Source organism: Phyllobates terribilis, unplaced genomic scaffold, assembly GCF_046119375.1.
Source record: "Phyllobates terribilis strain yellow unplaced genomic scaffold, ASM4611937v1 Scaffold_11__3_contigs__length_659146591, whole genome shotgun sequence".
Taxonomy (NCBI): domain Eukaryota; kingdom Metazoa; phylum Chordata; class Amphibia; order Anura; family Dendrobatidae; genus Phyllobates; species Phyllobates terribilis.
This window is the reverse complement of record NW_027362771.1, coordinates 355,591,310-355,605,819: the sequence shown is the minus strand read 5'-3', so window position 1 is coordinate 355,605,819 and position 14,510 is coordinate 355,591,310.

Sequence of the window (14,510 nt, the reverse complement as noted above, 5' to 3'; positions counted from 1 at the left end):
CAATTCAGCAGCGGCATACACCGGTACCCGACAATTTAGAACCGAAAGAATAGAGCTTCACACATAGATTAGATAGATATAAACATGTCAGCCACATATATACGAAGTACAGTGAAAGTGCTGCTTACTGTACTTGTCATTTAGCGTAAAGGATTTATCAAAAAAAATAATAGTGTTTTCATGCACCGTCTCTTTAAAAAAGCCGGCCGGCAATTCAGCAGCGGTACCCGACAATTTAGAATAGAAGGAATAGAGAATCACACATAGATTAGATAGATAGAAACATGTCAGTCACATATATATGAAGTACAGTGACAGTGTTGATTACTGTACTTGTCATTTAGTGTAAAGGATTTATTAAAAAAAATAATAGTGTTTTCATGCACCGTATCTTTAAGAAAGCCGGCCGGCAATTCAGCATCTGTACCCGACAATTTATAACAGACAGAATAGAGCTTCACACATAGATTAGATAGATAGAAACATGTCAGTCACATATATATGAAGTACAGTGATAGTGTTGGTTACTGTACTTGTCATTTAGTATTAAAATAAAGGATTTATTATTAAAAAAATTGGCGTGGGGTTCCCCTTAATTTTAGGCTCTAGCGGAGGTTAAGCAGACAGCTGGGGCAGATGTTTGAAGCCTGGGAAGGGGGTAATACCCACTGAGCTTCCCAGGCTACTAATATCAGCCCCCAGCTGAATACATAGCCTTTACTAGCTATTAAAATGGGGGACCCCCCCAAAAAAATGACGTGGGGTCCCCCCTAATTTAATAGCTAGCAAAGGCTAGGCAGACAGCTGGGGGCTGATATTAATAGCCCAGGAAGGGAGCCATGAATATTGGCCCCCTCCCAGGCTAGAAACACCAGCCGTCAGCCGCCCCAGAAATGGCGCATTCATAGGATGCGCCAATTCTGGCACTTAGCCTCGCTCTTCCACGCTGCCCTGGTGCGGTGGCAGGGGGTAATAGGGCTGGGGTTGATGTCAGCTTATAATGCCAGCTGACATCAAGCCCAGGTTAGTAATGGAGAGGCGTCTATAAGACACCCCCATTACTAACCCCATAGTCAAAGTTAAAAAAAAACACAAACACCCAGAATAAAGTCCTTTAATTGAAATAAAGACACAATTCTTTATTGTTCTAAATTAAACCATACTTACCGTCACGCCCATTCCAGCTGAAGCCAACGATCTCCTGTAATAAAAATAAAATAATAAAGCAACATCATCCTTACCTTTCCATGGTTACCAGGACAGCTTCAGCTCTGCTACATCGAGATGACAGGCTGGACCGCAGCAGAACGCCGCCATCCAGCCTGTCATCCCGCAGACACTGAGAAGCGCAGGCATGCTTGCGCTCCACATTGTCTCTCTGTGACGGCATAAAGATGAGCCGAGGTCATGTCCAATGAACTCGGCTCACCTCATGCACGTCACTTACAGCGTGGGAGAATTCTCACGCTGAAGCGGTGAGTGCAGGAGAATTCTCCCACGCTGTCAGTGAGGTGCATGAGGTGAGCTGAGTTCATTGGACATGAGCTCACCTCATGCACGTCACTGACAGCGTGGGAGAATTCTCCTGCACTCAGCACTTCAGCGTGAGAATTTTCCCACGCTGTCAGTGACGTGCATGAGGTGAGCCGAGTTCATTGGACATGACCTCGGCTCATCTGGATGCCGTCACAGCGAGACACTGAGGAGCGCAAGCATGCCTGCTCTTCTCAGTGTCTGCGGCATGACAGGCTGGATGGCAGCGTTCTGCTGCGGTCCAGCCTGTCATCTCGATGTAGCAGAGCTGAAGCTGTCGTGGGAACCATGGAAAGGTAAGGATGAGGTTGGTTTATTATTTTTCTTTTATTGCAGGAGATCGTTGGCTTCAGCTGGAATGGGCGTGATGGTAAGTATAGTTTAATTTAGAACAATAAAGAATTGTGTGTTTATTTCAATTAAAGGACTTTATTCTGGGTGTTGTGTTTTTTTTAAATACTTTACTAGAAATTCATGGCGGTCATGTCTAATACTGGCGTGACCCCATGAATTTTGGGCTTGGGGCCAGCTGATAATACCAAGCTGGCCCTAACCCCTTTATTATCCAGTGAGCCACCGCACCAGGGCCCTGGATGAGTTGGGTACAGCGTCAGAAGATGACGCTTCTATGAACGCGCCATTTTCCGGGGTGGCTGCAGACTGCAATTTGCAGCGGGGGGGGGGGCCCAGAAAGCTTGGGCCTCCCTGCGCTCCAGATTCCAGCCCCCAGCTGCCTAGTTGTACCTGGCTGGACACAAAAATAGGGCGAAGCCCCACGTATTTTTTTTTTAATTATTTCATGAAATTCATGAAATAATTAAGAAAAAAAGGCCTTCCCTATATTGTTGTGTCCGGCCAGGTACAAATAGGCAGCTGGTGGTTGGGGGCAGCCCGTTCCTGCCTGCTGCACCTGGTTGGACACAAATATAGTGCGAAGCCCCACTTCAATTTTTTTTAATTATTTCATGAAATTCATGAAATAATTAAGAAAAAAAGGCCTTCCCTATATTGTTGTGTCCGGCCAGGTACAAATAGTCAGCTGGTGGTTGGGGGCAGCCCGTTCCTGCCTGCTGTACCTGGCTGGACACAAATATAGTGCGAAGCCCCACTTCAATTTTTTTTAATTATTTCATGAAATTCATGGAATAATTAAGAAAAAAAGGCCTTCTCTATATTGTTGTGTCCGGCCAGGTACAAATAGGCAGCTGGTGGTTGGGGGCAGCCCGTTCCTGCCTGCTGTACCTGGCTGGACACAAATATAGTGCGAAGCCCCACTTCAATTTTTTTAAATTATTTCAGGAAATTCATGAAATAATTAAAAAAAAATTGACGTGGGGCTTCGCACTATATTTGTGTCCAGTCAGGTGCAGCAGGCAGGAACGGGCTGCCCCCAACCACTAGCTGCCTATTTGTACCTGGCCGGACACAACAATATAGGGAAGCCCTTTTTTTCTTAATTATTTCATTAAATAATTTAAAGAAAATTGACGTGGGACTTCGCCCTGTTTTTGTGTCCAGCCAGGTACAACTAGGCAGCTGGGGGCTGGAATCCGCAGCGCAGGGAGGCCCAAGCTTTCTGGGCCACCCCCGCTGCAAATTGCAGTCCGCAGCCACCCCGGAAAATGGCGCGTTCATAGAAGCGCCATCTTCTGGCGCTGTACCCAACTCATCCAGGGCCCTGATGCGGTGGCTCACTGGGTAATAAAGGGGTTAGGGCCAGCTTGGCATTATCAGCTGGCCCTAAGCCCGAAATTCATGGGGTCACGCCAATATTAGACATGACCACCATGAATTTCTAGTAAAGTATTTAAAAAAAACACAACACCCAGAAAAAAGTCCTTTAATTGAAATAAACACACAATTCTTTATTGTTCTAAATTAAACCATACTTACCGTCACGCCCATTCCAGCTGAAGCCAACGATCTCCTGAAATAAAAGAAAAATAATAAAGCAACATCATCCTTACCTTTCCATGGTTCCCATGACAGCTTCAGCTCTGCTACATCGAGATGACAGGCTGGACCGCAGCAGAACTCTGCCATCCAGCCTGTCATCCCGCAGACACTGAGAAGCGCAGGCTTGCTTGCGCTCCACAGTGTCTCTCTGTGAGGGCATCCAGATGAGCCGAGTTAATGTCCAATGAACTCGGCTCACCTCATGCACGTCACTGACAGCGTGGGAAAATTCTCCTGCACTCAGCGCTTCAGCGTGGGAGAATTCTCACGCTGAAGCGCTGAGTGCAGGAGAATTCTCCCACGCTGTCAGTGACGTGCAGGAGGTGAGCTGAGTTCATTGGACATGAGCTCACCTCATGCACGTCACTGACAGCGTGGGAGAATTCTCCTGCACTCAGCGCTTCAGCGTGAGAATTTTCCCACGCTGTCAGTGACGTGCATGAGGTGCGCCGAGTTCATTGGACATGAACTCGTCTCATCTTTATGCCGTCACAGCCAGACACTGCAGAGCGCAAGCATGCCTGCGCTTCTCAGTGTCTGCGGGATGACAGGCTGGATGGCAGCGTTCTGCTGCGGTCCAGCCTGTCATCTCGATGTAGCAGAGCTGAAGCTGTCGTGGGAACCATGGAAAGGTAAGGATGATGTTGCTTTATTATTTTTCTTTTATTGCAGGAGATCGTTGGCTTCAGCTGGAATGGGCGTGATGGTAAGTATGGTTTAATTTAGAACAATAAAGGATTTTGTCTTTATTTCAATTAAAGGACTTTATTCTGGGTGTTTGTGTTTTCTTTTAACTTTGACTATGGGGTTAGTAATGGGGGTGTCTTATAGACGCCTCTCCATTACTAACCTGGGCTTGATGTCAGCTGGCATTATAAGCTGACATCAACCCCAGCCCTATTACCCCCTGCCACCGCTACAGGGCAGCGTGGAAGAGCGAGGCTAAGTGCCAGAATTGGCGCATCCTATGAATGCGCCATTTCTGGGGCGGCTGACGGCTGGTGTTTCTAGCCTGGGAGGGGGCCAATATTCATGGCTCCCTTCCTGGGCTATTAATATCAGCCCCCAGCTGTCTGCCTAGCCTTTGCTAGCTATTAAATTAGGGGGGACCCCACGTCATTTTTTTGGTTGGGTCCCCCATTTTAATAGCTAGTAAAGGCTATGTATTCAGCTGGGGGCTCATATTAGTAGCCTGGGAAGCTCCGTGGGTATTACCCCCTTCCCAGGCTTCAAACATCTGCCCCAGCTGTCTGCTTAACCTCCGCTAGAGCCTAAAATTAAGGGGAACCCCACGCCAATTTTTTTTAATAATAAATCCTTTATTTTAATACTAAATGACAAGTACAGTAACCAACACTATCACTGTACTTCATATATATGTGACTGACATGTTTCTATCTATCTAATCTATGTGTGAAGCTCTATTCTGTCTGTTATAAATTGTCGGGTACAGATGCTGAATTGCCGGCCGGCTTTTTTAAAGAGACGGTGCATGAAAACACTATTATTTTTTTTAATAAATCCTTTACACTAAATGACAAGTACAGTAAGCAACATTGTCACTGTACTTCATATATATGTGACTGACATGTTTCTATCTGTCTAATCTATGTGTGAAGCTCTATTCTGTCTGTTATAAATTGTCGGGTACAGATGCTGAATTGCCGGCCGGCTTTTTTAAAGAGACGGTGCATGAAAACACTATTATTTTTTTTTATAAATCCTTTACACTAAATGACAAGTACAGTAAGCAACACTGTCACTGTACTTCATATATATGTGACTGACATGTTTCTATCTATCTAATCTATGTGTGATGCTCTATTCCTTCTTGTCTAAATTGTCGGGTACCGGTGTATGCCGCTGCTGAATTGCCGGCCGGCTTTTTTAAAGAAAGCGTCTTCTGAGCAGTTTGTCAGCTTTTGGACACCTTTGAAGGTGTTTTCTATGTGTTTCTATGTGTTTTTGTTTGCCTGCCATTGGTTTTAACGGTGTTCGACGGTGTTCTAAGGTGTTCGACGAACAGTTCGACGAACAGTTCCTCGAACATCCCGGTGTTCGACGAACCGAACCGAACCCGAACACTACGGGGGTGGCTCAACACTACCCATTATCCCTTTGAAGAGACATAGAGGAGGGTCTCAGTAAAAAAAATGTTCCAATTATAAGGGAGCGGGTCTCCTATAGTGGTAATACCCATGCTGTGAGTGCAAGGGCTGCCAAAATTTGGGGAAAACCCCACTAAGAATTTAAAGACACATAGAGCAGTGCCACAGTAACGAGTACGACATGTTCCCATTAAAAAGGAGAGAGTCTGCTATACAGTTATAGGGTATGCAGTGAGTCCAACGGCTGACCAAATTTAGGAAAAACCCCGCTAACAATTTAAAGACACATAGAGCAGGGCCACAGTAACGAGTACGACATGTTCCCGTTAGAAAGGAGAGAGTCTGCTATACAGTTATAGGGTATGCAATGAGTACAACGGCTGACCAAATTTAGGAAAAACCCCACTAAGAATTTAAAGACACATAGAGCAGGGCCACAGTAACGAGTATGACATGTTCCCATTAGAAAGGAGAGAGTCTGCTTTACAGTTATAGGGTATGCAGTGAGTCCAATGGCTGACCAAATATAGGAAAAACCCCATTAACAATTTAAAGACACATAGAGCAGGGCCACAGTAACGAGTACGACATGTTCCCATTAGAAAGGAGAGAGTCTCCCATAGTGTTGGCCTATGCAGTGAATGCAAGGGCTGCCAAAAATTGGGAGGCACTCCAATGCCCCCTAGATGAGACGTACAGGGCCTCATGAAGAAATGTTCCCATTATTATGAAGTGGGTCTCCCATAGTGTTGGCCTATGCAGTGAATGCAAGGGCTTCGAAAAACTGGGAGGCACTCCAATGCCCCTTGGAAGAGACTTAGAGGGCCTCATAAAAAAATGTTCCCATTAGAAAGGAGTGGGTCTCCTATACTTGTAATGCCCATGCACTAAGTGCATGGGCTGACAAATATTTACTCCTGGGGGGTATACATGAACATACTGTATAATTTTTTTTTTTTTACGGGCATCATAAACACCCTTTAAAAAATTATGTGGGTGTTGCATCTTGGACCACGGTCACCCTGGTGATATGGTGGTGGAGGATGAGGAGAAGGAGAAGGACAAGAGCAAATAGTCAAAATTAGGAAGTGTATAACCATGTGTGGGTGTGAAAAGGTGCATGGGAATACACCTCCCAAAAAAAGACACTGGATTTGCATTCATGTTAAGCTGCTATCTTTCGGTGGTGTTGAGAAGTCTGGCCCAATCCAGCCCTTGTGTATTTTTATAAGAGTCAGCCTGTCAGCATTTTCAGTTGACAGGCGGATGCGCTTATGAGTTATAATTCCAGCAGCGGCACTAAAAACCCGCTCTGATAAAACGCTGGCGGCAGGGCAGTCTAGGACCTCCAAGGCATAGAGAGCCAGTTCATTCCAAGTATCCACCTTGGATACCCAATAATTATAAGGCACAGAGGAATCACAGTGGATGTTGGTATGATCGGCAAGGTACTCCCTCTGCATTTTCCCAAACTTTGCACTCCATGGGAGAGCACCCCGCGCCTCAGGGCTTGTATTATTTGTAAACATACCTGGCAGATAGGGATATATGCTTGGCATGTGTAGCGGTGGGACGCCGTGCAGTGTAGCAGGAGTGAAACCCCATCCTTCTTATACCCGGTGCAATGATTAGTGGATGTGCTTGTGACTCACCCCCTGGGCCCCGCGTACACGTGTAGTGGGTTACCCGGAACCTGGTCTCTGGTTTGTAGTCTCCGTGGCGGCGACCCGGTCCTGTGGCTCAGGGTGGTCAAACCAGTGGCAGTCTATTTGTAAGGTTTTAAGTTAATTGTCCGACTACGCCACCCGTGGATTGCGGTCAGTGCGGACCGCCGCTGCAAGGCAGACCGCTGGGGCTGATGGGGTATGCAGCTGAGGTAGTGTGACTCCCCATGGGAGGAGTGCAGCCCCAGGGCAGTGAATGTGGATGATGGGAGTGATGGTGCGCGGGAGTCCCAGCACCTGAGGGGCGGCTTCTGGTTTTTGGCTTTCCTGGATTGACCTATCAGGAGGTCCTGTATAGGGGCTGCCATTTTGGTGAAACCGAGAATGAATCTTCGGTAGTAGCCTACCAACCCGAGGAACTGCCGCACTTCCTTTATGCTGGAGGGTCTTGACCAGTCGTTAATCACGGTGATCTTATCGGGGTCGGGAGCCACTCCGTCAGCACTCACCACGTGTCCCAGGTACTGCACCTTTGGTTTCAGGAGGTGACACTTGGAGGGTTTCACCTTTAGGCCGTAGCTTGCCAGGGCGTCAAACACTCCTGCCAGGTGTTTCAGGTGGTCCTCGTAGGTTTTCGAATAAACAATGACATCGTCCAGGTATAACAGGACCGTCTCGAAGCTCCGGTGTCCCAGACAGCATTCCATCAACCGCTGGAAGGTTCCTGGTGCGTTGCAGAGCCCGAACGGCATACAATTGAATTCGCTGAGACCCATCGGGGTGGTGAACGCAGTCTTCTCCTTGTCCGCCTCTGCTACAGGAACCTGCCAGTACCCACTAGTAAGATCCAAAGTGGAGAAGAAGTTAGCAGATTTTAGTGCAGCTAAAGATTCTTCTATTCTAGGTAACGGGTACACATCTTTGTGTGTGATACGGTTGACCTTTCTGTAGTCTACACACATTCTCATTGTGTTGTCCTTCTTTTTCACTAGAACTAGTGGAGCTGCCCAGGAGCTACAGCTGTCCCTGATTACCCCAGCCTCCTTCATGTCTCGCAACATCCCCTTTGCATGCTGATAGTGTGCAGGGGGTACAGGTCGGTATCTTTCCTTTATGGGTGGATGGTCTCCTGTTGGGATGTGATGTTCTACCACCTTTACTCGCCCTGAACCACCCGGTAGACTCCCTGTTTTTTGTGTGAGGGAGTGGATTCGGTACCCAAATGCAGTTGCTGACACCAGTCCTCCATTTGTTTCTTAGAGCCGTCACCTTCCTCTGGTTGAGATGGAGGCAAGGGTTCCACGGCCATTACAGAATTTTGGTTTATGGTGAACAATTTGGCTAACGTGGCATACCGGGGCAGGTATACTTCTCTCTCCCCGATATTTATGATGCGGATGGGGCACCCTCCCATGGCGTACATCGACCACCCCCGTGCTGTCAAAATGGTGGGCCTACTGTCTGAGTAGACAGGTTCTACCATTGCTTGGTAGTCTCTACCTCTTAGACCAATAGCTGCCCGGCACCAGATCATCATCTCACTTTTCGGGGGCATGGCAATAGGGAATGGGTCACACATTCTCACGCTACCTATCTCACCACCAGATAGTTCCACTTGTTGCCGCTTTATCAGTGCCCGGATCTCTTTTTGGAGCACACGCTGCTGGCTGGAACTGGCGTTCTTGGCAACCTGCTGTAAAATGAGAATCACCTCTGCAAGACAATTTTCAATCACATTAGTTCCCAAGGTTATTCTAGGGTGGCTCTCATGACGGTCTATGTCCACAATAATCAGTCCTTGTGCCGCCAGTTCGACTTTACCGACCTTAATGGTCACCTCCTTGAATCCCACCTACGGCACGGGCTGACCATTGCTGGCGATGATACACAGGTCGTCATCTGGGTAGCGGGTTATGTCCGAGTCATTCCAGTACCGCTTAAAGAGCACGTACGGGATGGTAGTCACCTGTGACCCAGTGTCCAGTAGGGCACTCATAGGAATGCCATCCAGTACCACAGGCAAGACCGGACATCCCCCTACGTATTTATCACGCCAGTTCGATGGGCCTGATGATCTTACGCCTGGGGGTTGGCCCTCTACCCCAGGTTGTGCCCGTTTAAATTACAGTACCTTGCCATACGTCCGGGTTGATTGCAGCGGCGGCAGATGGGTTGTCCATCCTCATTGTATCTGTCACTAGGTCTTACTCTGGACGTTGGGATCCTCCTCTGTCGGCGCCACGGGACGTCCTCCGGTCCGGATGCCTGCTGGATCTTCCCTGGAGGAGAGACCTGTAAAGACTGTACAGTCCTGGTTAGCGCGGCTACACTTTTGGTTAACTCTTAGACCTGATGGTGCAGGTCTGTAGCCGGGTTGTTATCCAAAGCCTGCGCATCAGCTCCTACAGACTCTGTAGAAAAGGGCTCCGCCTCCTGGTGATAGGTAATAGCAGGGCGCCTGTGGGTTACAGCGCTACCCGATGCCGGTTCTCTGAGCACCCAGATGGCCCTGTCTTTGAACTTTGCAAAGTCTAAACCAGGGTTCTGCAAGGCCATTGCACGTAACTGGGTTCGGTGGGCGTTGGACAGCAGACCCTCAATGAATTGCTCAGTTAACAGTTCATCTGCATTCCGCACACTGTCAGGGTCTGCCTGTTTAATGGCTCCCAGGGCCTCTTGAAAATTCAAAGCATAGTCTCTTATACTGTCTTGGGCCCGCTGCTTGCACCCATAGAATCTCATTTTGATCTCATTTTTGAGTGTCCCTCAGATGGGTTAAGATTTCTTTTACAGTCTCCTTGTCCCGGACTGACCAGGACTTTACTTCACGTTGGGCTGCCCCGGTTAGCTGGCCGACCAATATGCTCACTTTTTGTCCTTATGTCAGGGGGTATACCTTAAACAGGCTGTACAGTCTCTCTTTAAAGTCGCTTAGGGTATGCGACTCCCCTGAATACTGGGGCTGCCAGGCCGCTCCGGGGATATAGGGCATTGTAAATGGCATTACTGCGGCAGCGGCCGCGCTGGTGGTAGAGGGTCCCTCCGTAACCGTCATCTTCCTCCCCCCTAGTTAAGTGTGGCCTACCTTCTGTTGCTTCTTCTCCGTAGGTCGCAGCTCCGCAGATGATCGTCAGAGTGGAGGACCTTGCGTTGCGCTCTGGTGACGTCAGCGTCGCTCTCTCCCTTCCAGGACCTTGCGCAGCGTCGATGCGTGGGGCGGAGCTTCGGGTCTCGCGCGCTTTCGGCGTCCACGCCCCTCTTCTTCCTGCGCGGCGTCCCGAAGATGGCGTCCGATGGCGGGAAAACGACTGCGGATGGCGGGAAACTTTTGAAGATGGCGGGAAACGTCTCCGGATGGCGGGGACCTTCACCACGGCAGGTATGACAGTCTTTTGAAGGCGCGCAGTACCCGGTGGATGCGGGCACGAAATCCTGCCGACTACACCAAAGCTGAATCACCCCCTGGGCCCCGCGTACACGTGTAGTGGGTTACCCGGAACCAGGTCTCTGGGGGATGCTGGGGTTTGTAGTCTCCGTGGCGGTGACCCGGTCCCGTGGCTCAGGGTGGTCAAACCAGTGGCATTCTATTTGTAAGGTTTTAAGTTAATTGTCCGACTACGCCACCCGTGGATTGCGGTCAGTGCGGACCGCCGCTGCAAGGCAGACCGCTGGGGCTGATGGGGTATGCAGCTGAGGTAGTGTGACTCCCCACGGGAGGAGTGCAGCCCCAGGGCAGTGAATGTGGATGATGGGAGTGATGGTGCGCGGGAGTCCCAGCACTAGTAGTGCTGGTGCGGCGATGAAGCAGGAATGACTCGGAGTCTTTGCAGTGCAGTTCAGGGTCTTTACTGGTGATGTTAAGGCAGACCCTCCCGGGAGTACTGGCTAACATAAGGGGCCAGGTCAGTCTGCGAGCAAACAGGAGCTCCCCTGGCCAGGTGGAGTTGTAGGCCTCCCCGTCTATCTGCACTCTTTCTGGCTACCTTGCTGTAAGCGGGTAGAAGTAGCCCACGTCCCTGAGTATGCCGTGTGGTGCTCACTAGAGATGAGCGTTGTTCTACTCGAACTGTTCGCCAATCTCAAATTCGAGCTGTTTTGGGCGGTGTTCGAGCCGTTCGGCGAACACGAACAATTTGAGAAAAATTCGGCTGTTCGAGGTTATGTTCGATAACTGTTCGTGCACCAAAATCATAACTGGATTTTTTCTCAGTAATGATGAAAATTAATGTTAATGCGCAGTTTGAGTGTACAGCGGGGTGGGCGGAGGGGCAGGGGATGGATCTCTGCAGGAACAATGAAGATCTCCATTTTTTTTTCTCTTTCCCGCATTTGCAGAGGGGAGGTGCAATCTGTCAGCCTATCAGCAGCGCACACACGGAGCGAAGTGCTTTTTTTCACACAAGCAAGGGCATGTGTCATTGGCAGTGTATGTCACATGTCCTTGCCCTATAAGACCAAGCCATTTTCCCCGTCGCCACCATTTTCTCACTGCTGCAGCTGCGTGTTAGACGGCACCGCTGTTGCTGTGTGCGCTATACCTTGTTAATTTCAAGCCAATTTTCGCACAAATCTACAGATAGCTTGGGAGTAGGGAATAGTTGTGATTGCAGTCCTTTTAAGGACTAGGTTACAGCATTTCCTACGACTTTTATCAGGCAGGTCTGTGCTCTTAAATAGATAGATTGTGGGAGTAAAGACTAATTGTAATTGGAGTCCTTTTCAGGACTAGGTTACATCAGTTCCTATCAGTTTTTGCCAGGCAGGTCTGTGCCAGTGCTGTGCAAGTTTTTTTCACAGCATTTGGCTGAATCTAGCAAAGCTAATCCTTTTTGGCCTATTGCAGAGTGTGTTAGTCAGTGGAGTAGCCTATCTGTGTTGCAAGATATACCACCTGTGTATAGAATACCAATTTTTTTACTGCACCTAGTGAAGTAAAATCTTTTGGGCATAGCATCATTCTATTAGTCCATCTATACTGACCTCCATCAGGTTGCAAATTGAATATAATTTTTTTCTGCATCTAGCTCTGAAAAAATATTGGGCTTCTAGCTGTGTGTGGGACTTGTTCTATTAATCCATCTATACAGACCTCCATCAGGTTGCAAACTGAATATATTTTTTTCTGCATCTACCTCTGAAAAAATATTGGGCTAATAGCTGTGTGTGGGACTTGTTCTATTAATCCATCTATACAGACCTCCATCAGGTTGCAAACTGAAAATATTTTTTTCTGCATCTACCTCTGAAAAAATATTGGGCTTCTAGCTGTGTGTGGGACTTGTTCTATTAATCCATCTATACAGACCTCCATCAGGTTGCAAACTGAATATATTTTTTTCTGCATCTACCTCTGAAAAAATATTGGGCTTCTAGCTGTGTGTGGGACTTGTTGTATTAGTCCATCCATACTGACCTCCATCAGGTTGCAAACTGAATATATTTTTTTCTGCATCTACCTCTGAAAAAATATTGGGCTTCTAGCTGTGTGTGGGACTTGTTGTATTAGTCCATCTATACTGACCTCCATCAGGTTGCAAATTGAATATATTTTTTTCTGCATCTACCTCTGAAAAAATATTGGGTTTCTAGCTGTGTGTGGGACTTGTTCTATTAATCCATCTATACAGACCTCCATCAGGTTGCAAACTGAATATATTTTTTTCTGCATCTACCTCTGAAAAAATATTGGGCTTCTAGCTGTGTGTGGGACTTGTTCTATTAATCCATCTATACAGACCTCCATCAGGTTGCAAACTGAATATATTTTTTTCTGCATCTACCTCTGAAAAAATATTGGGCTTCTAGCTATGTGTGGGACTTGTTGTATTAGTCCATCTATACTGACCTCCATCAGGTTGCAAACTGAATATATTTTTTTCTGCATCTACCTCTGAAAAAATATTGGGCTTCTAGCTGTGTGTGGGACTTGTTCTATTAATCCATCTATACAGACCTCCATCAGGTTGCAAACTGAATATATTTTTTTCTGCATCTACCTCTGAAAAAATATTGGGCTTCTAGCTGTGTGTGGGACTTGTTCTATTAATCCATCTATACAGACCTCCATCAGGTTCCAAACTGAATATATTTTTTTCTGCATCTACCTCTGAAAAAATATTGGGCTTCTAGCTGTGTGTGGGACTTGTTCTATTAATCCATCTATACAGACCTCCATCAGGTTGCAAACTGAATATATTTTTTTCTGCATCTACCTCTGAAAAAATATTGGGCTTCTAGCTGTGTGTGGGACTTGTTCTATTAATCCATCTATACAGACCTCCATCAGGTTGCAAACTGAATATATTTTTTTCTCCATCTACTTCTGAAAAAATTTTGAGCTTCTAGCTGTGTGTGGGACTTGTTGTATTAGTCCATCTATACTGACCTCCATCAGGTTGCAAACTGAATATATTTTTTTCTGCATCTACCTCTGAAAAAATATTGGGCTTCTAGCTGTGTGTGGGACTTGTTCTATTAATCCATCTATACAGACCTCCATCAGGTTGCAAATTGAATACAATTTTTTTCTGCATCTAACCCAGCCAATAGTTTTGGCCTAATACCACAGTTTGGCCACTCAGCTCTGCTCGGTTCCCATCCATTGTTTTTTTGTGCAAACAACTCCAGAGTTGTGAATTAGTTAACCACCAAAATGAGTGGAAAAAGGCCTGCTGCTGGTGGAAAGGGGAATTAGCGTGTTGGGAAGGGGAAAAAAGGTTGTGTCCGTGGGGTAGGTGTTAAAGCAACAGTAACATCTGCAGAAGAAAGACCATCTTCCAGCCAAACTAAAATGTCTACTTCTTTTAGCGGATAATGTGATAAGATCCCTTTCTTACGGCCACGCCAATCGCTACAAATTCCAGATGAGGCACAAAAACAGCAGGTGCTTCAACGGATATCAAGTGCTCCTTTAAGTGGGCTCTCCTCCACATCAACTTCAACATCACAAATACTCCAGTCCTCAAAGGTGTCACCCCAATCGCACTTGCTTCCTCACAGCTCCCAAATCTCCAGCTTCCCGTCTGAGTATGAGGTAGAACAGATGGTTGAGTCTGCAGAGCTGTTTACTCATACTATAGCCTGGGAATCAGAGGTCGACTCCAGCGCTTCTGTGAATCCAGACGAGGAAATGATCTGCACTGATGCCCAGAATCTTTATGAGTCGGATCCAGGACCAGACGCAGAAGGTTCTGACCATAATGTAGACCCTCATTCCCAAACTGTAACTCCTGTTGGTGGAGACAATGAG